The sequence below is a fragment of the Bubalus kerabau genome, chromosome X, assembly GCF_029407905.1.
Source record: "Bubalus kerabau isolate K-KA32 ecotype Philippines breed swamp buffalo chromosome X, PCC_UOA_SB_1v2, whole genome shotgun sequence".
In the NCBI taxonomy this organism is placed as follows: Eukaryota; Metazoa; Chordata; class Mammalia; order Artiodactyla; family Bovidae; genus Bubalus; species Bubalus kerabau.
The window spans coordinates 18,603,508-18,630,535 of NC_073647.1; the positions used below are offsets into that span (position 1 = coordinate 18,603,508).

General features: G+C 41.1%; 1 protein-coding gene across 17 annotated transcripts in view; it reads right to left on the reverse strand.

Annotated features, from left to right (window-relative positions):
* Positions 1 to 27,028, reverse strand: part of ENOX2 (ecto-NOX disulfide-thiol exchanger 2) — a 295,795-nt gene that overhangs the window by 99,338 nt on the left and 169,429 nt on the right. The window contains exons 4-5 of one of the 17 annotated variants that reach the window (XM_055564067.1): positions 12,146 to 12,198; positions 11,581 to 11,857 (exon numbers count right to left, since the gene is read on the reverse strand). The exons of 15 other annotated variants lie outside the window; for them this stretch is intronic. The gene's annotated coding sequence lies outside the window, so the exon portion shown is untranslated. The remainder of the gene's footprint in view (positions 1 to 11,580; positions 11,858 to 12,145; positions 12,199 to 27,028) is intronic. One more of the 17 variants, XM_055564068.1, reaches the window with a different exon arrangement.

A 27,028-nucleotide genomic window follows, 5' to 3' on the forward strand; every position in this document is an offset into this window, starting at 1 on the left:
GTGGGTGAAGAATTCAGCATGGCTTCTGGGTCATATTGAGCACTTGCTAAGTGGTAATCATAACATGGTAATAATTAAGATGATGATGTAGAAGTAGTCCTAGCCTTCAAGGGTTCAAAGTCTACTGAGAGACAGCATATATATGAGTTATTGCACTACACTATACAGATAACAAAACTGAGGCATGGAGAGTTTAGGTCATCAGCTCAATATCACACAGCTACTAAGTGGTAGAACAGGACTACAAGCCCAGACAGCTCTAATGCCAATGACCACAGTCTTATCCATCATACTAAACCCCTTCCAAAAGAGCCCCTTTATTGACTGTGTTCCCCTAGATCATTAAAAACATTACCATCACAGCTCTTACTACATTATATTTTCATCACCTTTTTCTGTGGTTGTCTCTCCTCCTAGGCTCTGGAATCCCTTATTCCTCCTTGTTATTCCTAATGCCTAGATATTGTGTCTGACATAGAGAACATGTTCAGTAAACAATTTTAAACAAATTAATAAGGAAATCTATGAGTATATATAAGGGAGGCCTGCACAGACATTGTTCTTCCCAGAAGCAGATGCCAAACTATTTAAAACGGGATACTATTTTGTTGTTGTATTAAGATGAAGTCTATTTTAGTGGGTTTCTTATGAATATTTTAAATGGAGAGAGAGGAGATAAAATGGTATTATAGTCCAAACATGCTGATAATGTAAGAGAATTACAATTACAGAAATACTAACTTTAACAATGATAGTTCTGGAGATAGGGAGATAATTTTCATCACAGAGAAATTCTTTATGGGTAAGAAAGAACTGACTGGAATTTCTTGAGACTTTAAAGTTATTAAACTTACTAAAATAAATGTGTGTGTAGCAGCCATATTTGTTAATACCTTGAGGGTAGGGAATATAAACCTCATTTACTTTTGTATAGTCTACAGTGACTAGCTCAAAGTAGGTGCCAATAAATAGGCTTTTAAATAAATTAACTCTGCAAGGACTCAGTAATTGTCCAAGTGGGGCTTACCTGCAATGCCTATTTCATAGATCCATAGCCATATAAGATGGCATTGTGTGATCCAGAACAGAACTTAGCTGCTAGTCATTTCTGCAGAAGGAAAATGGTGGTTCAAAGCTGGGTAAGACATCAAACCTCTGGAACATATCAGGATTTAGATAAATAGTGAATGATAGTAATTATAAGACCAATAATAGTTAATACTTTTTTAATTCTTATGTGCCAAGCATTATTCTAGGCACTTTATATACATTAATTTGAAACTCAAAGCCCTATAAAGTAGGACCTCTCATCATCCCCATTTTACTAATAAGGGTAACGGAAACAGAAAAGTTAAGTGACCTGTACAAGCTAACCTCATACATTAGCTTGCAGTGGAGCTGGGATTCAAACCCAGGCAGTCTGGCTCCACTGATCCACAGTTCATGCTCTTAACCACTGTTCCATATATAAACCCAGTGGTTCAGTGGTAAAGAATCCACCTGCCAATGCAGGAGATGCAAGAGTCATGGGTTTGGTCCGTGGGTCGGGAAGATCCCCTGAAGTAGGAAATGGCAACCCACTCCAACATTTTTGCCTGGAGAAATCCAGGGACAGAGGAGCCTGGCAGGCTACTGTCCAGCAGGTCACAAACAGTTGGACATGACTGAGTTAGCATGCATGCACCTGGAGATAACACTAGGAATACCAAGACAAAGGAAAAAAGAGGAAGTTAAGAAAATGCTTGCATGGAACATGGCAGAAAACCCCATCTCTAGCATATTACACAGGACCTTGCAAGCAGCAGGTATACAAGGTCTATGTTGTGGAAGATTATGGCACAAGGGCAGGGTGGGGTGTCTTAGAACTCAATAACATTGTATTTTCTGTTCTGCAGCTAAGGGAAAGGAAGCAGCAGGATAAATCATGTTTGGGGTCTACATTAAGCCTAGGGCTCAAGAGTTTATCTTCTGTTTGGTATTTGTTGCTCAGGAAGCAATATTGTGCATTGTACATGTTATTTTAAATTCCTCTTCATTTTCTTTGAAAATTAACAATCCATCATTGTTTGTGAACAATGTACTGATGCCTGGGCACACCCCCATTCTCTGTCTGATCACAGACGTCACCAGTGACACCACAGCTTGCATCATGGCTATGCAGGGTCAGAGGATTGATGGGGGCTTTAAGACAAGGCTCCCCAGAGGCTTGAGAGAGATGACGCTACTAGGCAATACTCTTTATGCGTATTACCAAGGATGGATCAAGGAACCACTCAAAGGGATCAGGATATCACAACATATTCTTTCTTGGGGAAGGGGGAGAGAAGGAAGGGGAGGGAAAAGAAAAAAAATAAAGGGAAAGGAAAAGGTTTTTATGCTGGCTTATATAGTAAGTAATTATTCTCACATGAGCTGTGAGTGTGGTGGGGCAGAGCTAGATCCTCAGGGTCTGCGGATGAGAACCTCAGGATAGAGGGTGTTTCACAAGTAACATTCATGCTATAAGACTCATTGTTCTAGTCTATAAGCTGAAGAGTCCTAGAGAGAGCCACCTCCATACTGGAGCAGTAATAGGAATGTTCAAGGTTTTAAACTAGATATATAAGAAGCTAGGGTGCCAAGCCAGTCCTCCAGAGGGCAGTTGCAGTGGGGTTGGGGTGTAATGAGGAAGAAGGTCAAACATTTTGGCATATGCCTCTCCAAGGAACTCACAGCATTTACCCTACATTTATGAAGGGATCAGGGTACAATGGGAGGAGTACAGACCTGGGGCCCAGATCTCAGATCAAGTCTTGGCTCTGTTATTTACTACCTGTGTGACTTTAGGCAAGTTTCGAAAACTCTTTAGCCTGTTTATTCACCTGCAGTTAGAGATAATGGTATCTATCTTTCACGTACTAAGCTAATGATAATAATGTTGATTCCTAATATTGATTAAATGCTTGCTTGTGTGAATGCATGCTTAGTTGCTTCAGTTGTGTCTGACTCTTTGTGACCCCATGGACTGCAGCCTGCTAGGCTCCTCTGTCCACGGGATTCTCTAGGCAAGAATATTACAGTGGGGTGCCATGCTCTCCTCCAGAGGATCTTCCCAACCCAGGGATGGAACCCGAGTCTCCTGTGTCTCCTACATTGCAGGCAGATTCTTTACTGCTGAGCCACCAGAGAAGCTGATTAAATGCTTATTATATGCCAAACACTGTTTTAAGGCTTTATATGAGTTATTTCATTTAATCTGCATAACAATCTTATGAGATAGGTAAGATTTATCATTAGATCCATTTTACAGATAAGCAAAATGGAACACAAAGAAGTTAGGAAGTTACCCAGGGTCCCAGATGGAGTTAATGCTGGAGGCAAAATTCAGATTCAGGCAGTGTGGCGCCAGATCCCACACTTTTAGCTGCTGAGCTATATCCTATCACCACACTATAAAGAATGCAGAACCTGAGATCTGACACAGACCAAGTACTCAGTCGTGATTTAACCCCACTTCCCTTATCATTACCTTTCTTTTCTTCTGTATAAGAAAGAAACTATTTGGCTGCTGTGTGGGGGTCTCTTCTCCCACTTCCCTAAGTTGGAGCAGAGGCCTCCTTAGTTATTTCAGGGTGATTTGGCATGAGTGAGTTGAAGAATCTCAGAGATAGTCCTTGTCAATTCAATGTGATGAGCTGAATGTGAGCCAGGAAAACAGGTTGAAGTCGGAGGCAAGGGTGGTGGAGTCCCAGCAGACTCGACCATGGGAACCTTGGAGGGCTTCCTCTGTCAGTAAGAGCAGAGGCGAGCTGTCCTAGAGAGGCTGTCTTGGGCTTTGCTGAGGTCCGTAATTCCCCACTCTTGGCTTCTTGGGCTTCTGAGATACCAGTGAACTCATATTACACTGGTCAAGGGTGAATGGTTGACCGTGGTTCTCTAGTCCTTAGGATTGCATCATCACATTCCACATATTCCCTCACCTAACATTTACATAAAGAACACCAGAAGCATAACTGGGCCACAAAAAATGCTACTAGACACCAGCTCCTTTAACATCTCTACTAATTGCCCGATAAGCCACACGTTTCTTTTCCTGGTTTTGAGACAGACACATGACTATTACTGTCTGATCCCAGATAGTGTAGTTACCGGCTTTCAACTGGAAATCTTACTATTTAATTAACTAATTGCATTTCAGGTACTGAGCCTGCTCTTTAGGTTAATGGCATGGTTGGTGGTAGAGGGGGGTGTGTGGAGAAAGAACAAAATAGAAGCATAAAACTCTGAAAGTTCCCAAAGCTCTGTGGTCAATGCTTTTCTGAGGTAAGTTGCGTAAGAGATGACTTGGCAACCCGGCAGCTAGGCTGTTGGAAGTCTGGCAAGATCTCTTGGAGGAAAAACAAATAAACAGCCCAGAGGTTAATCCACAAGCCGTTTTGCTTTAGCCCTTGTTGCTGAAAATCTTTCCAACATGTTTCAGTCCACTTCCTTGCCATAGGAGATAGAGTAAAACAAAGATTAATATAGCCTGGGCTAGATCTGGAATTAGGAGGGCTGAGTTTGACTCTGGCTCCACTATTTACTTGTGGTGCTGTAATCGCTTACACCCATGTTTGTCCAAGTGCGTTCCAATCATGTGCATCAGAATCACCTGGAGTGCTGGCTAAACAGCCAAGTTCCAGGGTCCATGGCTGAGGCTTTCATCTGAGTGATGCCAAGAATCTGCCTGTTGAACAAGCAGCCTAGATAACTCTTATGCCCACTACACATTTGCGAAACACAGAGTTTCAGTTTTCTCATCTGTAAATAAGAATGGTGAAAACAACACATGTGGTCAACCCGAATCTTTGAGTGAGGTTATGGCAGAGCTTCAGGATACATTCTGAATATTAATTTAACAAACATGTTAAATCCACGTAGCATTTGATGGTACCAAGGTGAAAAATCCATGTTTCTCTGCTCTTTGAGGGGCTCATAGAGTAATGGGAGAGACAAACGTGAAAACAAAATTATTGTTTGATAATGGCTAAATGGGTGTGAAGAAAGGGGAGGCAGTTACTCTGCTAGTATGAGAGGTGGTGGTGGAGGTGGGAGGGGAGCATAGAGGAAGTGATGCTAAGCTGGAGAAGATTATTTTAAAGTGTGTTTTGAGAGAGAAGTCAATTATGGTACTGTGGGTATCTTAAAAGTGTAGCAGATAAGGCTGTATTTGTGCTAAGTCTAAAACCTATAATAGAAAGTGTTCTTGTTTGGGGGGATGGGTATGAGTGGAGAGTATTTTCTGTATCAGTTTACTTATTACTCCTGGCTCCTAGAAGTAGAGTGTTAAACTGGAGTCATTTTGTGTTCTCCAGTGTGTGGGACTCTGAGAGAATGGGTATTCAAGTATGTTGTTGACTTGCTCTGCAGTCACTAACTGCAAGGCCATGGTCTAAGTTAGGGGGTGGGACACTGGCTATGAGCACTATAAACAAGTCAAGTGTTAAATCCTACTGATAATGGGAACTCTGGCTTGAGAACTAGCTGCCTCAGCAGAGAGATCCTCGAATATTAAGGGCAATGCTATATATACACATACAGCCACAGCAGGCAGTGACTAATGGCTCTGCTTTGGGCCAGCAACCCTGGCCCCGTTCTGGCTTCTTTACCTCTACAGGCCAGCCCAACCTGAGTTTTCAAACTCCACCTCAATTTGAAAATAATCAGAAAACAAAAGCCTTTACTATACAGAACGTCACACTGTCCCCACTTCCCTTCATGTTTCAAAATGACTGAGGTTTTCTGGAAACCTGTAACACACTTTCAACAACACCTTTCATGCCTTTGCCCAGACCAAGGATAATAAACTCTCAACCCTTAATGCTGTATGACCTCAAGCAAAGAAAAAATGGAGTTGTAACAATGATTAAGATTGTGGTTTTGGATTACATCTGAGTTCTAATCTTGGCCTGCAGCTTATTAGCTGCATGATTCTAATGAAGTGAGTCTGTTCATTTTCCACATTTGAAAAATGAGGATAACAACAAGTACCTATCTCATAGGGTGGTGGTAAGGATTAAAAGAGAAAATACATTGGAAAAAAGCCCCACTGCAATGCCTAGCTTAATAAGTAGTAGCAGAATACTAGTAATCATTATTAATACATTAACCATACTGGGCATTACCTCTGATACCTTTTGGAAAACAGGGGCTATTATGGGTGAGGAGAGAGTGGAGTGTTATGATTACTTCAGGGGAAAAGAACAGGAAAGTACCAGTATAGGAACCAGCCATTAATAATAGTGGGGAATGTATTTAAACAAAGAAGAATAAGATGGCTTCTCTTTAACCAATTCTTTACCAACAGCACTGCCAGAAAGAACAGCAGGACTAACATATATGCCTCTTATTTGATTGATGCATTTTCTAAAAGCGGTACTGCTAATAAAATCCTCAAAAGATTTTCCAGTGTTACCTTCCTCCAAACCCATCAGACCTGCTGCCAAAACCCACTTGCTTTTTTTTCTCCAAAAGCATGAATGGCATTTGTATCCAGGCTCTCCTCTCATGATCACCTCATCTACGGTGGAGGAAAACCACAATAAGTTAGTGTCACGTCTCAATTATCCGTGACCAGGATGGGGGGCAGTGGGGTAGGCAGGAGAAGAGGTTGCTCTTCATGGCCAGCTTTCCAGGAAGACAAAGGAAGGTTAGAAAGGGAGGTCACAGCATGGACCTGTGTGACAGCTGGGCAGAGGACACTCACTCTATGTATCAGCCTACTCTAGGAATAATTCGTATGCAAGTGATTTGGTCAGCAGTTTGTGATTCTGGAACACTATTCATAAAAGTGCCTTTCCTGGAATCTATCTTATATATGACGTATTTTTCCCCATTTAATTCAATAGTTCTCCTGAATCTTTTAATACAGCAATAGTAGTCCAAATAGCAAACACATGTGAGTTATTGACTTTCTTTCCTTTTATCCATTTCTGCTGTAACTGAAATTTTCTTCCTGAGTGAATCTCCAGGCCACTAGTGACATTACCTTTAATGCATTCGTGTTTCTTTTTCTTTCTTTTTTAAGTTGGTATTAACATGGAAGAGACATAAGCAGTTAAAAAATAAAAGACGTCTAGGTTGGTGACAATCTCCAGAGCAAAGCTTACAGGGACTGGTAGAGCAAATTTGATTTGAAAATGATTACACAAGGTGAATTCTGTGTAAATAATGAATTGGAAAGAAAATCAGGCTGGGAGTATTTGCTTATCCACTTATTTCCACATGGAAGAAAAGCCATAATTCCTGTCAGCCTGTGCTTACAGCATGCCTAGATTGGCCAGAGAGAAACTAACCAGTGACAAAAATAAATACACAAGCCCACTCGTTCACTGCGTTCTCTGTCAGGTGCAACACCAAGGAAAGCCATAAAGATAATATGTCTTTGGGTAACAACCCATAAATCCATGGTTACAGTTCAAGCACTTAGCTTCAAATTCCCAAATGACCATGCCACTATTCTTTCCTCTTCCAGAAGCTAGAAGTTCATTGTCAAAAAGGAGGGGAGGGGAGGGGAGGGGCAAGGCAGCTGAAACACTCAGCGACCCTAGCAAAATTCTGGGAAGGCTTGCCCTCCTCACAAATCACATCTTGAGAAACTAGCTGGTATGTCGTTGGAAGACACTGTCAGAGCTAGCTAAGGATTTTATCAAAGTGCACTTAAAACAAAACAAAACAAAAACGAAGCGTGCCTAGCTTTCAAGAGCAGTGTTCCTTATAATGTACAGCTGATTTCTGTATATAAAGTCTTATTTTTCCACTGACTCACACTTTTTTCTATTTTTTAAAATTAAATATTGAGTAGTTATAAAGAGGAATTTATAAGAGACAAATGTGAAGTATAAAAAACAATGATTCATGGCTCAAGAGGGAGGGGATAGTATATACTTAGGGCTGATTCGTGTTTTTGTATGGCAGAAACCACCACAACATTGTAAAGCAAATATCCTAATTTAAAAAAAGAGAACAAAAAGCCAAAAAAAATGGTGCACTTAAAATTGTATATACAACAGGCAGTTGAAGAAAAAGAATATAACTATTACTTTTAAGGGTTTCCCAGGTGGCGCAGTGGTAAAGAATCTGCCTGCCAATGAAGGAGATGCAAGAAACGTGGGTTCCATCCTTGGCTCAGGAAGATCCCCTGGAGAAGGAAATGGCAACCCACTCCAGTATTCTTGCCTGGAGAATCCCTTGGACAGAGGAGTCTGGTGGTCTACTGTCCAGAGGGTCATAAAGAGTCAGACATGACTGAGTGAGCACGCATGCATTCATTAACTTTAAAGGCCACCATGTGCCCCTCCCCTAATTCTTTCCACCTCCCCTCAGAGATAACCACTATTCTGAATTTTGTGTTAATTATTCCTTGCTTATCTTTATAGTACTACTATGCATAATGACTGTCTCTTCAGAATGTTTTATCTGATTTTCAGAAGGATTCTTCAGTCTCCAGGAGCTTTAACTTGTGCTGTTCTTCACATTCCAATGAGCTCCCTGGCTTCCCCCCATCCACCTCCAGGTTGCCCAGTAACTGGTAATCTATGAACAAAGGTAACATTTAGTAGTGAAATCACATAGAAAGTCAGGCTTCCCAGGTGGTGCTAGGGGTAAAAACCTGCCTGCCTGTGCAGGAGATGGAAGAGACCTGGGTTCGATCCCTGGGTCAGGAAGATCCTCTGGAGGAGGGCATGGCAACCCACTCCAGTATTCTTGCCTGGAAAATTCCATGGACAGAAGAGCCAGGCGGGCTATAGTCCAAGGGGAAGAACCGGACACACTGAAGCGACTTAGCACGCACACATATGGAAAGTCATTAATTCTTTTGTAAGAAGGCTCCTTTTGTTTTTCAAGTGAATTTCTGCATGGGTCTTAATTTGTTTACCCAGAGTTTTGGGGACATGGTGGTGGCAGTGGGCTAGCAAGCAGGGTGATAGGGCTGTGTGTATTGCCGGTACACCAGGGTTTGGAGTTAGAAGACTTTTATTCATTTGCTGGCTATGTGACTTTGGGCCAGTCATTTAATATGACTTGGTTCCCTCATCTCAAAAACACAGACAACAATAATATTGATTTTACAGGGTTGGTGAGATGGTTAAACAAGAGATATTAATTGTACGAATATTTTGAAAGGTAGAGGATACTCTATCAAGGTTACGCGTTAATGTTGCTGTGGCTCTGCTGCTGTTGTCGATGCTATAACATCAGTCCTGTTAAAATCAAGGTAAAAGACTAGATGGTTATGAATTTTTGAGAGTCTTGAGCTAATCCACAGATTTATCCTTGCCAGCTGTCTGGCAAAGGTGGCACAGCACAGACAAAATTAAAATTTCCTTTCCAACTCCGTACTACTGGTCTATGTGGAATCTTTCCACCTTCGAACATTTCCCTCAAATCCCACTGAACCAGCCCAAGCTGCATGTGTGGGAGTCATGTTTTCTCTGGCCTAGTGCAGAAGAAGCCTAGGGCAGAAAGTAGTCATACATTAGAGGTATCCAACATATTCTCTTCCGAACTATTTCTTATACGATGGTGCCGGCTGGTGACTCAAACAACAATCTATAGACGATGTGTTCATCACCTGGTCAGCTTGTGCCTGAGGACCCTCCTGAAGGTCTTGACTTTTGCCTGTGTGATATTAACATAACCATGTGCATGTCCTTACCATTTTGTTTTTAAAAGGGTCTTCTCTTCTTGAAGATCTATGAGAATGAGAATAAGCAGTGGAAAGCCACGTTTCCATTCTGCAAACGATATAATCAAATCTGTAAATGGGCAAAAATACACACAAGAGACGCTCCATAAAACTGTTGGCAATTATTTCAGTGAACAGACACAAGTTGTGTATAGTCCCCACAGCTGCTGCAGGTGTGGAAAGAAGAGATTCACACAACAAAGGGGAAATATCGATCATCTTCTGAATATGGTGCTGGGCTACCTGCTTGGGCACCCAGGAAGGGGTGAGGGGGGAAAAGTGCTGGTAATATTCCCACGCGTTTCCCAGCCTTGAGGCAGGACAGCCACATACCCTTCTGCTGCTAAGGAAAAAAAAAAGAGAGACAGGGCGTAGACACATGGGACGGGCTGTTTGACCTCTGAGGTCATGAAGCTCTTGCCCTTCGCCTAACAGCTGACGCCTGGAATAAGCAGGCCAGCCCAGCATGGCCTCTGCAGGGGCTAGCAAGAGGGCTCCAGCTGAGGGGTGGCTGCAGCTATGGCAACAGATGCCCAGGAATGAGTTAACACCAGCCAAAGGGGTTAATGGGAGAGGCAAGGGCTTTTATATCAATGCACTAGGGAAAGAAACGCAATACAGCAGGAAGGAGGTCCATTAATAAAGCTGAGTGATAAAATCCACCACCATTCTTAAATTGGACTTGGCTACTTAAACTGCTTTTCCAAATCTGTTCCCGGTATTCTAGCTGTTCATTGAGACACTAGCTTATTTAAAGAATAAAAACAATATTATGTTATAAAGTGTAAAAGGAGAAAATAGGATAGGCAGAAGGGTATAAAATTAGACTTGCAAACAAAGGAAGAAAGGAAAACAAGAGATGTCTACACCTATGTTATGTTCTGAATATGTTCAAACAGCTTGTAATTACCAACAATCACCACCTGACAATAAATTACCCCCCTATATGTGGATTACAAGCTGCATTATCATGATGCATTAGAATCAATCTGAGTACCAATGATAATGGGTGGTTGGGTGGCTAAACATGGCCCCCAATTACTGCTGACTGCCCTCTCTTTCTGTGGCCACAAAACAACTGTCATCAATAATCTCTCATAGAGAATGTTTTCTTATCAGCAGTATGTCCTCAAAATATCCCTGGAAGGCAGGTCGATATGGATGGGCTTTTTTGAAGAAAACAGGGAGGCATGGAGAGGTTAAGTGAAAATTAGCGGAGGCAGCATGACCATTCCATGACAGAATTTGGTTTAGAAAGAGAGGCGAGGAACAGAGGCAAAGTGCCTTGGGCAGCTCCTTCGAAGCTGGCAGGACCTACTGAATGTAGTGGGTCAGAGTTTTCAGCTACTCTCTCAGCCACTGTGAGGAGTGTAGATGGCTCAAGCCACTATGAATGGGATATATGGTTGTAGCTCAAAGCACAGAACCACAGAGTACATTTTTACTTCTGGCAGAGTACAATACAACATCAGAGTAAAATTTCACTTCTGAGAAGAAAAAAAAAAAAGAGTACCCTGGAATCCAGAAACCAGCAGAGTTCATTTGAATAGTTTCATGAATGAACGAGTGGTACTTAGTGTTTTTCTTAGTCTGAGAGGGTCACAAGAGAAACAAAAGACAGTTACTTCCCTCAGAGAGTTTATAATCTACTTGGGGGTAGGGGTGGGCAAATTCACACATGAAATGAAGACCAACAAGACTCTTCAATAAAAGCCCTAAGAATAAAGTGACACTCTTCTTTGTCCTACTGGCTAGAGGAAAAGAATGAGAAAATCTGAACGGTGAGATGTTGGTAAGTTTCTCCATAAATGTCACCAGGAGAACTTATGCTGACAAGTGTATTAGCTATTTCCAACAGAAATAAATATACTCACAAAGGGTTCACAAAGGAGGTGAACAGGAGAGAGCATGGGGTACACAAGAAAGACAGATGAAGTTCCAGGGAACCAGGACAGATGTGTCTGCCATTATTTGAATATGATCATCTCATTTCTGAACCAAACTGCATTGATGATAGGGTCTGCTTCCCTGGAGACAGCACTTCTTGGGCCAGCACATCTGCTTGGTCTGTCCCAATATACAGCTACAGTGCAGATAATTCAAGATGGAGTGCTCTGGTGAGCACATGGAAGGCAGATCGTCTGTTGTGGGCTGAAGAGAGATCCACATGTTTTAGTTATTAGACATAAAAATGGGCCAAGCTGTCATTCTGTTTCAGAAATTAAGGTGTTTGACTTGTGTGCCTGTCCAGATGGAATGTGAGGCCCCTCATAGGCTATCTGTAAAGAGGGACTGAATTTTCCTGAGGGGGGGAAAAAAAAGCATTATGGATCTGTTTTAGTGACTTAGTTGGTCTTCATTATTATTCCAGATGATGCCTTCCTGAGCCACTTCAATTCCCGCTTTCTCTGCTCCACAGCCTCAGGCTATACATCTTACCTTTCTTACAAACACCATTGGCTCTAGGAGACTTGTGCAGGGGATGAGGATTACTAAAAAAAATAAATAAATAAAAACCCAACCACTGAACACACATGTCCTGCACACAGTGGGTAAGCAGTATGACTGTCACAGGTGAAACTTGAACATTGTAAAGAACAGGCTATAGAGCTTCCCTAGGTCTACTTGCAAATTTCTCATTGAGAAGAATTAAATTCAGAATTGCAACCTGACTATAACCCCCTCTGCGGCTTCCCAGGTGGCTCAGTAATAAAGAATCCACCTGCCAATGTAGGAGAAGCAGGTTCAATCCCTGGGTCGGGAAGATCCCTTGGAGTAGGAGATGGCAACCTGCTCCAATATTTTTGCCTGGAAAATCCCATGGACAGAGGAACCAGGAGGGTTACAGTCCATGGGGTTGCAAAGAGTCAGACATGACTAAATGATGGAGCATTCACGCACATAACTCTCTCTATTGGACCTATTTTCTGGAATAGAAAATTGACGGTTGCTGTCTCTTTTAAGGAAATTTGAAAGAGACCACAATTATGCCCAAAGGAATTGTCATACTCTAAGAAGTTGGTGACTCCATTCCCTATAGCCTCAAGGTATTGTATCTTTGACAATAGCCTGGATGTGACCTGATAGCCTCAGAGACCATCTTTGGATTTTTCCAGGAATATAAATGGCAAGTTATTATTACATGAATGTTACTTGTAGAACTTGAACTGATGAGTATATTAGACACATGCATCGGGAGTGCATAAACTCACAACAGGGTTGGCCAAGAGAGGTGAGCTGGAAAGAGAGAGCTATCAGGTACTAACTGAGCTATAAGGGAAGCCCCTGGAAAGAGAGAACAATTAGGAAATTACGAAGAGAGATGAAGGTTAAATGGAACCAAGATGGAGGTATCTGCCATTATCTGAATACGATTATGTGTCTTTTTTTTTTTTTTTTTTTTTTGAGCCAAACTCCACTGATAAGCCCGGCTTCCTTAGGGGCAGCATTTCTTAGGCAAACAAGTTTAGAAGTCATTTGGGATGAAATATTTCTTTCCTCTGACATGAGCGGCTAGGTGGAAAAGATGAGTAGACATTTGCTTTGGGAGCAAGAGGTGCTGTGCTTAATGCCTATCATCTCTTAGAGATGATGATGTATTATATATATCCATAAAATCACTGTAGCTGCTTGCTTTTTCCAGGGGGTCAGAGTACACACTCTTTATCTTCAAATGTCTGTTTTTCAGTCGGCTATATCTTGAAATCTGTTTTGAATACAGCTCAGATAGGAAGGTTTTTGTCAAGCACGTAGTGACTTAGCTTCAAGCACAACAGAACACCAGAAGAGCAGCCTGACCTTTGTAGTAAAATTAATTTGATGCTTATAATCTAACCTAGAGTCCATAGCTTTTATTTATATGACAGAGTCACAAGACAAAGTAGCAGGGATTATTAAATTCCACTTAAGCTCATCAGAGGGGAGAATTGAGGTTGATGAATTTCAGGATGCTGGTGAGTTGGCCAAAACATGTGGGAAAGGAAAGGAATATAGACTTCTAGGAATAAAGTGAAAGAGGCTACCCTTAGTGCACAGTAGGCACTCAGTGAGAACTGATACAGTGAACGAGGCAAGGGTAAGACAAATGTGATGTCTGACACCCAGGAAGCCCCTTTCCTACCTCCCACTGATGCAACTTCAATCCCTATGAGCTTCTCACACAGGGAAGCCATTTGGCAAGTGCCAGAGACCCCAGCATGAAGCTGGAAGGTGAGTGGGTTAATGATGGTATCAGGCATGTCAGCCTGTATTCCCCTTCCCATTTGAGCTGGTGGTAGGATGTCTGGAGCAGAAGACTGCTAATGAGAAATGAAGAGAGTCAAATGGATACCAACAAACTAAGAAGATGGCTAAGAGATGGCTGAGAACTTCAAAGAGGAGAATTTCTATTGGGTTTCCAGAAAGTTTCTCCAACAGCAGTCCCAACTCCAGCAGGACCCAGGAGGAGTAAGTGTTTCTGTCAACTGCACTTTAAACAAGTGTGTTATGCACAAACCTTTGACTGTTTGCTGTGGGAAATTCTAGTTGGTTTTATTTAGGCAATATAGTAATGTAACTTTCTGAATCTGATGCTCTTTATCTGAACATTCATGATAATGATTCATCTCTGTTCTTCTTTCTTTACCAATGATACTTGCATTCTATTAGCAAATATAATTTTGTAGAGGATGATAAGGGAATCAAAATTATCCAATTTGTTTCCATCATAGGAGCAGAAGGAATCCTTCAATGGTCTGTTTTACATCATCAGACTGATTTCAATAAGTTTTTCTTTAGTAGTCAGAGTTTGTAGCATTAAATATTACTCATCATTGTACAGTCAGTACTAATTTAATACTACAGAGATAGCCTGGCTTTATCTAAGTGAACCCCCTCTTATTTTTTCTCACAGGAACTGAACATTTTCCAGTCTGGAGGTTCTCTGGAGGTTCTCCTGTACAACAGGAAGTATGATGACATTGTACCTTTCCAAGACATACTTAACGCTAGTATGATTCTCTAAATGGTTATTAGTATATATGAATAATTAACTGGGTACCTGTGATATATCCTCTGCTGGGTTGTAAGAACTTTGAGGGCAGGGCGGTACCTTATATACTGTTAACTATGCTCTGGAATATGGCCTAGTGAATGAACAAGCAGTGGAGTTTTATTTCCTTCAATTTGCTGACAGCACTGTAATGCCTGACAATCATCGTGGCGCACACTATTTACTAGTTATTTTTTTAAAGTAAAAATGCTTTCCCCAACTTCTATACTAATTTTCAAGTTCATCTTGCTAATATTTTCTAAATTAATTTCTTCTTTCACTAACTGATCTTAGCCTACATAAGAGCATTAAACTCTAATAGGGGTTCTCTGGTTAGCCGGTTGGTTCTGTCTATAAAAACGATCTCAAGTCACAGGAATAAGATCATGGGATTTAGGGATGATATGCAAAGTATTCAAACACCAGTATGGCATGAGTAACCAAATAGAACCTCACCACTGGAATAGGGCCCAGGAAATCCCTTGTTGTGCCAGAGGTCAACTTATTATTGCTAGACTGTGGGAAGCCTGGAGGATAGCAGAAGGGTCAGGCAGTCATTTAGGAGGTATCTGAACAGTGATTATCTATTAGCAGGACTGGCTGGTGATCACTTACAGGGCACCTGACAATACCTATTTACCAACTGGAACAGAAGCTTTTGAATATTTTAAAACTAGTATGCCCAGCTAGTGCACACTGGCTGAATATCAGTCAGGAGGTTGTGGACTACCTTCACTTGGGCATGCAGCATAATAAGCAGATAGTCCTACCCACAGCTGCAGTCTTCTTAAGTAATCTGTTTTAATGTTCCAGGAAACCATTGTGATAAAAGTTATTCCTTATGTTAAGCCCCAATTAAAAAAAAAAACAAAACACCTTTCTATAGAAATATTCATTTATGTCCTCTTATTCTGTTTAATGAACTTCTAATCACTTTTTATGTGTTAAACATGCTTTTTTCTTCTAAAGAAATTATTATTTAAAAATGCCTCTCAGTGATGTGTTGAGCTTAAAAAGAGAAAAGACCCCAACATGTATAGTTTTTCCACCCCATGCAATGGAAGGTAAGCCAGGGAGGGGTAACTGAGAAGCAGAGACGTAGAGTAGGAGACTGAGTAGCTGGGCTGGCTGTCTCCTGCTTGAGTAGAGAAAGCAAAAGAAAAAAATTTTTAAATGGCAGCAGCTGGACAACAGGGAGTTCTTTGTTCAAAACATTAGAAGCAATGGAAATAGAAGTGCCATGTTTTTGTGCCCTTTAAAACCCTTTGTTGTGCTAGTCCAATATCCAGGTCTCTGGCTGGCAGATCTACTCCACTTCAACATGCAGTAGCTGCTTAGGCACCTCATTGTCATCTGTCCCTACCTGCATATTTCCACTCGCTGTGTCACAATGAGTAGCAATTGCTTCTCTGTGGGGATTGGCTGGATTCCAAGGCCTCAGTTTGGGTAGACTTGTCTTTGCCATTTAGCATTAATTTTACTTCGTAGGCATGCTAATGAAATTGCTCAGAAAGTTGGATAGGATGTGTGGGAAATTGGCAAGGTGACTGGTTCCTATTTCTCTTGAGGTGATGGCTGCAGCTGTACTAGATATTGTGAGTAGAAGCCAGTGGCAAATTTCCTTAGGTATAGGCTGGGTAAATGGATGAGTCAGAGTCACAATTTCTGCCTGGAAGGAACATGTTCACCATACCCTAATTGCAGGGGTATCCAAATTCTTGCTTACTCATAAAATCAAATGAGTAAGAATACATAAAATAATACAAACCAACAAAGTAGGAATTCTCACAAATGTATGTTTAAAACAAAAGCCCAAAGGACTTCCCTGGAGGTCCAATGGCTAAGACTCCATGCTCCTAGTGCACAGCACCCAGGTTTGATCCCTGTTCAGGGAACTAGATCCCACATGCCACATCGAAGATTGAAGATCCTGCATGCTACAACTAAGACCCAGCACAGCCAAATAAAAAAGCAAATAAATAAATATTTTTTTAAAAAAAGAAAAGAAAAGCTCAGGAATATCATGTATATTTTACTTTCTGGGACACCTCTCAGATTGCAAGTTAGACATACAAAGGAACTTGGAGTGCACACTAATGAACAGTTTCAAATGGCATGTTGCATAGTAGCCTGGAGGCAGAGGACTTGCTACAAGTGTTTTTAAGTTCCTAGGAAATATCTCAGAAATAACCCTTTCACTCCTTATCAACTGTACTATAAAGAGATCTCCAACAAAACAAAGCCCTTACCCTATGTATGGGATTTCTTTGTGAATCAGTGGCTCCTTTGGGTTGGATTGATGGCTATAGAATATACATTGAAAATAATGGCTTGAGGTCCATAGACTTGAAAAGCTCTAACAAGCATGCCCCGGAGAAGGCAATGGCACCCCACTCCAGTACTCTTGCCTGGAAAATCCCATGGACGGAGGAGCCTGGTGGGCTACAGTCCATGGGGTCAAGAAATCGGACATAATTGAGTGACTTCCCTTTCACTTTTCACTTTCATGCATTGGAGAAGGAAATGGCAACCCACTCCAGTGTTCTTGCCTGGAGAATCCCAGGGACGGGTGAGCCTGGTGGGCTGGCGTCTATGGGGTTGTACAGAGTCGGACATGACTGAAGTGACTTAGCATAGCATAGCATAACAAGCATGCCCAGTGGGAGAGACTGATTAGACAGTTACAGACTTCTTTTTACATGTATCGCTGCCTGCTCTTAAGCTGCATGAGCTTCCAACTTACCCAGGGATTTCACTTTTGTAATAAACCAAATATTCATACATGAGTATCAATGGCTCCTTATGAAACACCTGACATTTTTTCAATAAAGAAGGAGTTTTGTATGTGTCACTTGGTCTGTGCTCTGCTGCGGGCATATTGCTCCGACAGTAGAAAAACGTGCTCTTTCCAACAAGATTTAGTCTCATTTCCTTTTTCTTCCCAGTCTCTCTCTAATGACTGGAAGTAGAATGAGACTTCGATTTTAGGATGATTTAGAGGTCTATAAGTTGGCTCTTTCTTCCCTTGGTGTGTAACCAACTTCAGAGAAGCAATTGTATAACTACTAAGGAAATTAGTTCTTTTGCCAAGGGATGGAGACCTTTTGTCATAAGCCAGAATGAATAACTAAGCCCTTCTGTCTCCATCTCAAGAGGGCCTCGGGCTGAAGAGGAGTGTCTGGCTGGTGGTCTAGGTTTGCTCACGAGAGCAGCAGGCAGTCAGCTGGTCAAGAATATTGTTTCTGTGCTTTCTGTAGGCAGAAGCACTGAAGTAGGGAGGTGAGGGTGAGTGTGGGGAAGACAAAGGGGAAATAAGACAGTAAACAAATGAAAGAATGTAAAGTAAATATATAGCACAATGCCTGATAGGTACATCTCTATGTAGAGCTACCACTTATTGCTCAATTATCTTCCTGTGTAACTTGCTGCATTAAGCATTTTATATGTATTTTATACTTACAACCGCCTTATGAGGCAGGTATTATGATACTCATTTTATGAAAATGCTGGGAAAGATTGAAGGCAGGAGGAGAAGGGGACAACAGAGGATGAGATGGTTGGATGGCATCACCGACTAAATGGACATGAGTTTGAGCAAGTTCTGGGAGATGGTGAAGAACAGGGAAACCTGGCGTGCTGCAGTCCATGGGGTCGCAAAGAGTCAGACATGACTGAGCGACTGAACCACAACAATGGGTGTTAGGCATTATATTTGGCACATTCCTTTTCTGGCCCATCCAATATTTGGTACATTACTTATGCCTAATCCTCACAACACTCTTGAGTTGCAGGTATGATTATCTCCATTTACAGTTGAAGAGATGGTGGTTCAAAAAAGTTAAACAACTTGCCCAAGATCACACAGGGAGTAAATGGCAGAGTGAGGATTCTAATCCACACTTGACTCCCAAGCCCATGCTTTTTTTTTTTTTTAATAAGTAAAAACCTTAGTGATGCTGAGGCTGCTGTTACATGGAACTCATTTTATTTTATTTATTTATTTTTTGGCTGTGCTGGGTCTTTGTTGTTACATGTGGGCTTTCTCTAGTTGTGGCGAGTAGGCGCTACTCTTCATTGCGGTGTGTGGGTTCAGTAGTTGCGGCTCCTGGGCTCTAGAGCAAGGGCTCAGTAGTTGCAGGGAATGGGCCTAATTGCTCTGCAGCATGTGGGATCTTCCCAGAGCAGGGATTGAATCTGCATTGGCAGGCGGATTCCTATCTACTGCACCACCAGGGAAGTCCGAAAGCCCATACTTCTAAGCACTGAACTCTGCCACCTCTACTGCAATCTGCTATATGTTAGACATTAAGTAAATGTTTGTCCCCATCCCAGTTGGGACAGTGAAGGTAGGTGGAGAACAAAGAGTTGAAGGTAACCTGAATTTAGCAATCAGAGAAGGAGAGGTTGAGCAGTGGAGATAGAGCTATAGCTGCTATTTTCCTGCGGGCTGGTGTTACACAAGATGTGGGGAGAGGCGATAAAGGGGAGACAAAAGGTAACTGATTTCTTTTGTTTTAAATCCAATTTTATTTTATTTTATTTTTTTCCATTTAAAAAATTTATTTTAATTGGAGGCTAATTACTTTACAGTATTGTGGTGGTTTTGCCATACATTCACATGAATCAGCCATGGGTGTACATGTGTTCCCCATTCGGACCCTCCCTCCCACTTCCTTCCCCATCCCATCCCTCAGGGTCATCCCAGTGCACCAGCCCTGAGCACCCTGTCTCATGCATTGAACCTGGACTGGTGATCTATTTCACATATGATAATATACATGTTTCAATGCTGTTCTCTCAAATCATCCCACCCTTGCCTTCTCCCACAGAGTCCAAAAGTCTGTTCTTTACATCTGTGTTTCTTTTGTTGTCTCGCATATAGGGTCATTGTTACCATCTTTCTAAATTCCATATATATGTGTTAATATATCCAGTGTTCTTGCCTGGAGAATACCAGGGATGGGGCAGCCTGGTGGGCTGCCGTCTATGGGGTCGCACAGAGTCGGACACGACTGAAGCGACTTAGCAGCAGAAGCAGCAGCATACTGCATTGGTGTTTTTCTTTCTGGCTTACTTCACTCTGTATAACAGGCTCCAGTTTCATCCACCTCATTAGAACTGATTCAAATGCATTCCTTTTAATAGCTGAGTAATATTCAATTGTGTATATGTACCACAGCTTTCTTATCCATTCGTCTGCTGATGGACATCTAGGCTGCTTCCATGTCCTGGCTATTGTAAACAGTGCTGCGATGAACATTGGGCTACACGTGTCTCTTTCAATTCTGGTTTCCTCGGTGTGTATGCCCAGCTGTGGGATTGCGGGGTCGAATGGCAGTTCTATTTCCAGTTTTTTAAGGAATCTCCACACTGTTCTCCATAATGGCTGTACTAGTTTGCATTCCCACCAACAGTGTAAGAGGATTCTTTTTTCTCCACACCCTCTCCAGCATTTATTGTTTGTATACTTTTTGATAGCAGCCATTCTGACTGGCATGAGAAGGTAACTGATTTCTATCTCTTCATCCCAAAATGTAAGAAGAAGAAAGACCACTCAGCATAGGAACTGGGGCTAGGAACTAACAATGTAAGAGAGTTACTACTATCTGAGCTAGGTTGGTGTGCCAGTTATTGATTCATTGCCTCTTAGCTTCAAATTCACCGCTTATGGCTTGCTTAGTGTAAAGAGTTCTGGGTCCTTTATATATTTTACCTTTGCCAGCTGGCACAGTGTAAAGCTTTGTCAGAAGCGGGCACAGGAGAGACATTTTGGCAGGAAAGAGCCTTCTGTCCTGGCTGCAGGGTGCTGGTGTGCTCACTTGGCAGGCTCCTGCATTGTAGCAACCCAGCATCCCCAGTGCCTGTCTCTAGCAGCTCACGCAGCTTTCCTAGCACTACATTTCCCGGCATGTAGTTTCTGTAGTACATGCTAATCAGCAGCACCCAGCAACTTGGCACAGTACCCCTCCCTCAGGAAGTTTTGTAGTGAAGTGCCTATTCGGAGATACCTTTCTGTGAACAGCACTCCCTGGCACTGTAGAGGGTAGATTTTCCAAAAGTTCCACTGGGAAGATTTCTAGAAAGTTCCAGGAGTCAGAATTCCACCAAGTTCTGCCACCATAGCCCCACAGCCATTCTCTGCTATCCACTGAACCACAACTGTGCCTTCTCCTACAAGGTCTGGATCTATCCCTTTGGAAAGGGTTCTCCCTTGGGTGCTCTAATTCAGTCATAGGGTATAGTAGCTGCTCCTAATATTTGCTACTCCTACATTCTTTACAGTTCTCTTTACTTCTTACTAGCCAATCCCCTATTATTGTTAATACTTACAGTAAACCTCCTCTGTTTAAATTACTGTGTGGTTTCTCTCTCCTAATTTTTCCCAGACTGATACAGTTCACTCCCTCTCCCCAGATATAAAAGTGAGATGATTCCTTGGGCAAGGGATGCTTCTAGGAGGGAAGTGAAGATAGGGAGGATGACTTTTTCCCTCAGAGACAAACTTCTAAAGAGAAAAGTATATCTTATTTTTTTAGGAGGCAGGAAATGACTTCTCGGTCTTGCTTTCCAGTACAAGAAAATGAATTAGAGTGCCTGTGGCCTCTCAACTGCTAGAATTCTCTCAAAGAGGAGGAAAGAATCTGCCAGAAAGGAAAGGCAATTGGAATCTTGAAGACTGCTTAGGCAATGAGACTCAAAGGGCTTAGGATCATTCCTAGTTCAAACTGTAGTTGAAGGTCTATAGCTCAAGTGCTCCAAGGGATAAGGGGGTATTTGTAATGATAGCCTCAGATTGACCACCTTCTTTAAGAAAACAATGAATATTAAACTCAAAATCTCTATCATTGCCCGCAGAACCCTTCTTCAAAGCTCAAGGTTGTCTTCTGGAGATAAAATATTTTCCTTTTTTGCCCCCTGGGTCTCCCATGGATACATTTATAGCCATTTTCAGACAGCTTAAAATGTCATGAATTTTGGAAAAACTTCTGAAACCAGGATAGAAGTTAGGTGTTTGGGGTTGGTGTGTCAGGATATTTTCCAAGAGCCATGAGAAGGAATGGTCTTCACCAGTGACAGAACACCATCATAATTTTTATATTACTCATGGATTTGTGCAGCTGAGTTCTTTCTGAATTTTAATAAAGCATTTTCCAAAACATGTGTTGTTAATTAACAACTACCTTTCTCTACTGTTGTTCTCTTTATGCCTTTGTGCTTCCCCACTCCTCCAAATAGCTCAAACTACAATATTGCTTCCCCAAAGCTCAATGAATGCAAAATGGAAAGCAACTAGGAGAGAATAAGGAAATGTGAATTTCAAGGTCTGATAATCAACAAAAATGTTCCCTTTACATGATACAAGGTCATCTTTGGAGAATTTAGAAAGCGCTGGCCAAGATCAAATTTAGAGACACTAAAAGCATCCTAGCTAATCAGCCAGCCTGCTCAATTGCTAGGAAGTTTTCCATACACTTCCCATGTGTCTGAGGCCTCATAACAATTACAACTTCATTTGGAGCCATAGCAGCTTTCAATAAAGATTGTTTAGCCAGAGTGGTCATTGAGGGGGTTCCAGCTGGTCTTCTTGATCATCCAGGGCACCAATAGGTTCATGTTTGGATGAAGATCCCAAGCAACATGGGTGAAAGAGGAAAGTTTGAGTAATTTTACATAGTACGATTCTCCTGCTAATAAACTAACAAATTGAAGTTTCAGAAAATCAGTCCAACTCTAGTCTCTACTTCCCTTCTTCTGTTTGCTCTTTCTAATCTTGACCCTGGCCCAAGTCCCTGCAAATCTTCACTAGCCTTTCCTCTTTTCCCCAACATGTAAACACACACATACAGACAGAGGGATCACACAGCCAAGATGGAATAGAGAAAGGAGCATTGTCTCAGAGGAGTTTGATGGTTTATATTGTAGCAGCTGGTTAGGACAGGTAGAATTGGTGAGATGTAGGCGTTGTTGCCCCATTCTTCCTCAAGAATGAGAAGGTCATTTATATAAACCAGGGGTTACTATAAACCAGTACAAACTTATCATCACTTTCCAAACAGTAATAAGATCTTTTCTGTTCTCATTATAATGATTATAGATTAGAGTATTGGTTCTTACCCAGGGTGGTTGGATGGTCTGCCACATGAAGAATTGGTATCCAGAGAAGGGATGGCCTAGTTGTTTAAGACAGGCTTTAGAATCAAAACCTGGTTTGACTCTCAGATTCACCACTAACCATGAGTAAGGTACTTAACTTCTCTGAAGTTTTTCTCTGAAGAACTTCTCTGAAGTTCTCTGAGTTTTCTCACCAGCAAAATGGTAATAATAGTATGTGCATTATAGGATGTTTTGAGGAATAAATAAAATAAGGTATGTAAAGATTCTGGCACATAGGGAACATTCCATGTATATTAGCTACTATTATTTTTATAGTATTATTTACTAAAAAGCACATTTACTTAACATTCTTGGCTGGCTTGTTCTCTTTAATCACTTTTGCAGATGAGGATAGAGGTAACATTGTCACAGGTAAAAAAAAGATGTGTCCCACACAAATATTCATAATTTATTTTTGAAAAAAGTACAAAACCAATTCAACGATTTTCAACAAATGCTGTTCACGCAATTGGACATCTGAAGGCAAAAAGAAAGGAAGAGAGAGAGAAAGAAAGGAAAGAAGGAAGGAAGAAACTTGATCCAAGTCATACATTTTATACAAAAATTAACTCAAGATGAAACATAGACTTAAACATTAAATGTAAAACTTTAGGAGAAAAACAGGGAAATCTTTGGGATCTAGTGATAGACAAAGAGCTCTTAACCTTGTCACCAAAAACATGACCCATAAAGAGAAAAATTGATAAACTAGATTTCACCAAAACTAAAACTTTATCTGTGAAAGACCCTGTTAAGAAGATGAAAGGCATGTTGAGGGGTGGTAGAAAATATCTGCAAACCACAGGTTTAACAAAGAACAAGTATCCAGAGTATATAAAAAGCTGTGAAAACTCAATAGAAAAACAAAGAAAAACAAAATGATACAATCAGAAACTAGGCAAATTGTATGAAGAGATATTTTACCAAAAATGATATATAAGTAGCAAATATCCACAGGAAAAGATGTTCAAGGTCATTAACCACCAGTGGTGGTGGTTGGTTTAGTCACTAAGTCGTGTCCAACTCTCTGCAACCCCATGGATTGTAGCCCACCAGGCTCCTCTGTCCATGAGATTCTCCAGGCAAGAATTCTGGAGTGGGTTGCCATTTCCTTCTCCAGGGGATCTTCCTGACCCAGGGATTGAACCTGCGTCTCCTGCATTGCAGGAGGATTATTTACCCACTGAGCCACCAGGGAAGCAAATTAACCATTAACCACTAGGGAAATGCAAATTGAAATCACAATGAGAGACTACTACACACCTTCAGAATGGTGAAAAGAATAAAAAATTGGCTACGTCAAATGCTGGTGAGGATGTAAAGAGAGTAAATCACTCATATGTTGCTGGTGGTAATGTTAAAATGGTATAGTCATTTTGGAAAAGTTTGTCATTTTCTTTAAAAAATTTAATATTCACCTAGCAAATGACTCAGTGATTGTACTCTAGACATTCATCCCTGAGAAATGAAGACTTATGTTCACACAAAATCACGTAATAAATGTGTATAGTAGCTTCATTCATAATAACAAAAACAACTAGAAAAATAAGATGTTGTCAACTGGTCAATGTTAAGCTATGGCACATCCATACAGTGGAATACTACACAATCAACTACTGATACATACCATTATTTGAATGATTTTGAAGGGAATTACGCTGAGTGAAAAAAAAGCCAATTCAGAAAGATTACACCCTGTACACTTCCAGTTATATGATATTCTTGAAATGCCAAAAATTATAGAAATGGATAACATATTAGTGGTGGTTGTGGCAGGAGGGAGGTAGGGTAACACGAAGGATCATGTGGTGATGGAACTGTTCTGCATTTTTATGGAACCAATGTCAATATCCTGATTGTGCTACAGTGTTACAAGATGTTACTGGGTGAAGGTTGTATAGGATCTCTGCATTATTTCTTACAAATAGTATGTGAATGTTCAATCATCACAAAATAAAAAAGTTTAAATTTAAAAAAGAAAGGAAGGAAAAAAAGATGTGGATAGAAGAAGCAGAGTAGATAGACCATGTTGTTTCTAATGCTGTTCAGATATGTATCCCGGATTACAGAAGGGTTTCCAGCTTGGCAGGCTTATCCAAGGTATTGCTGACATCCCCTCAGTGTAGGAAAGCAAGGCAGGCTTTTCAGGCATACACAGTACTTGCTCCTCTCACTGGGATATTAGTTATTGCTCTCACAATTAATTAAGGTTAGAAAGCTCTGGGTTAGAATCAGTAAAGTTCCTGAAAGCCCTCCAAACAGCTCTGTTGCTGGTACCCAGACTGCTGCTGAAGAAGTCTCCTTTGAGATCATTTAAGCAGAGGGGATCTCAGAGGAAACAGTATACTTTTGGCTGGCCTCTGAAGAAGAAAGAAGGCAGTCATAGGACGGCTCTCTTCTTGAAGACAATGTACAGAAAAGACTGAGGATCACAGGCCTGACAAGGAAAAAAGCAGAAATTTCTCTGCCTCCCTGTGTCTGGGTAATTGGACATTTCTTTACCTATCATGGATGGCACATAGTACTTCAGGCAACCTGGAAGAAAAGTGTTGGGCAAAGACCAGCTGAGGGTTGACATCTCATTTGTAAAGGCTAACTGTTCACACTTGAGTGATTGTGCAGAATATTAAAGCCCAGTCTTCTTTTCCATCTGGATGATGGACCACTACAGGCAAAATGCATTTCTACCACTGACTGAGTGTTTTCAAATAGACACAACAGTCTTTCTTGCTGCTTTCTTCTTTTCTGTGATGTCATTAAACTATTCAATTTGATTAACACTGACTTTTATGCTTCCCTACACACTGGTTCCCTGTTTACCAAATCCCTTGAAAAATGCCCAGCCCAGGTGGTCTATGTATAATCAGCAGAGTTCCTCAGACATGTCTCTAAGAAGTCTGAATTAAGGCATTTGAAGGTGAACGAAGAACCCCATTCACGTGAATGCCTGCTGTGGCAATTGGGATGTGCTTGTCTCATAGGAGCTGGCCAGTGATAGCGCCACCTCTGCGCCCATTTCTTATCTCCCTTAATCATGCTCTAGGGGCACAGAGGAGCTTCTTGGGCCTCTGAGCGCATTGTGTGTTCAGCCCATTTCCTCAGGGCATAGTGCCTTCCTGCCTTTCTCACCTTCTCTTCTTACTGCCAGCTCTATTATCTCCATCAGAAATTTGATCCTGCTACAAGTGCTGTGGGGCTTTTTTTGGTCTACTTTTTTTTTTTTTTTTTTTAATAGAGCCTTCCAGTTTCCTTTGGGCCATTATGTTCTCCTGAAGCAATGCTTTGCCCTAAGTCATTAATATTTAATGTGACTAGAAGCTTTCACAAAAACCTATTGAGATGCACATGTTTTAAGTGGCAAAGCTGTTATTTAATGATCTCAGGTGGGTACACTAATTCAACCTACCCGTGAGGGAAGGTGACCTCTTAGTCCCTCTGGCTCTGTGTCTACATTAATATAATTGAAATCTCTTGCCATTTATGGAAACATCCATTTACCCTAGAAGGGGCTGCAGGATTTTTTCAGACATCATAAAGGTAACTTATGATGTCTTAAAAATTGAAAAAGAATATAAAAAAATACAAGTGTGAAAAGATGTACATATGATGAATGTCTGTTACAGCATTGCTATAAGAAGAAAATAAATTAGGAACAACCCAACTGTCCAATAGCAGAGGATTGGTTAAATAAATTAAATGATATCTTTATAAATGGAATACTCTGTAGCCAGTAGTAATAATGATGTAGATCTATGTTTATTGACATGAAAAGATACCAAGATATGTTAATAGGTGAAAAAAATCAGGCTACAAAACAGTATATACAATATGTTTCAATTGTTTTTATTAAGAAAACTGACACACTGGCCTAAAGCCAGAAAAGGTATATGCCAAAATGTTAATAGGTGTTCTCTCTGGGTGCTGTGATTTTCAATTCTTTACTGTCTGAACTTTTCAAAAGCATACACAGCAAAATTATTTTGTTTAAAAAGTATTATGGGATTGTAGCTATACAACTTACAAATTGTTTTCACTTGACATTGTAATCCAAGCAACTTTTATATTTCCATTCAAGCCCCAGTTTTTAATCTAGAGCAGAGGCTGGCAAGCTTCTCTAAAGGGCCAGATCATAAGTATTT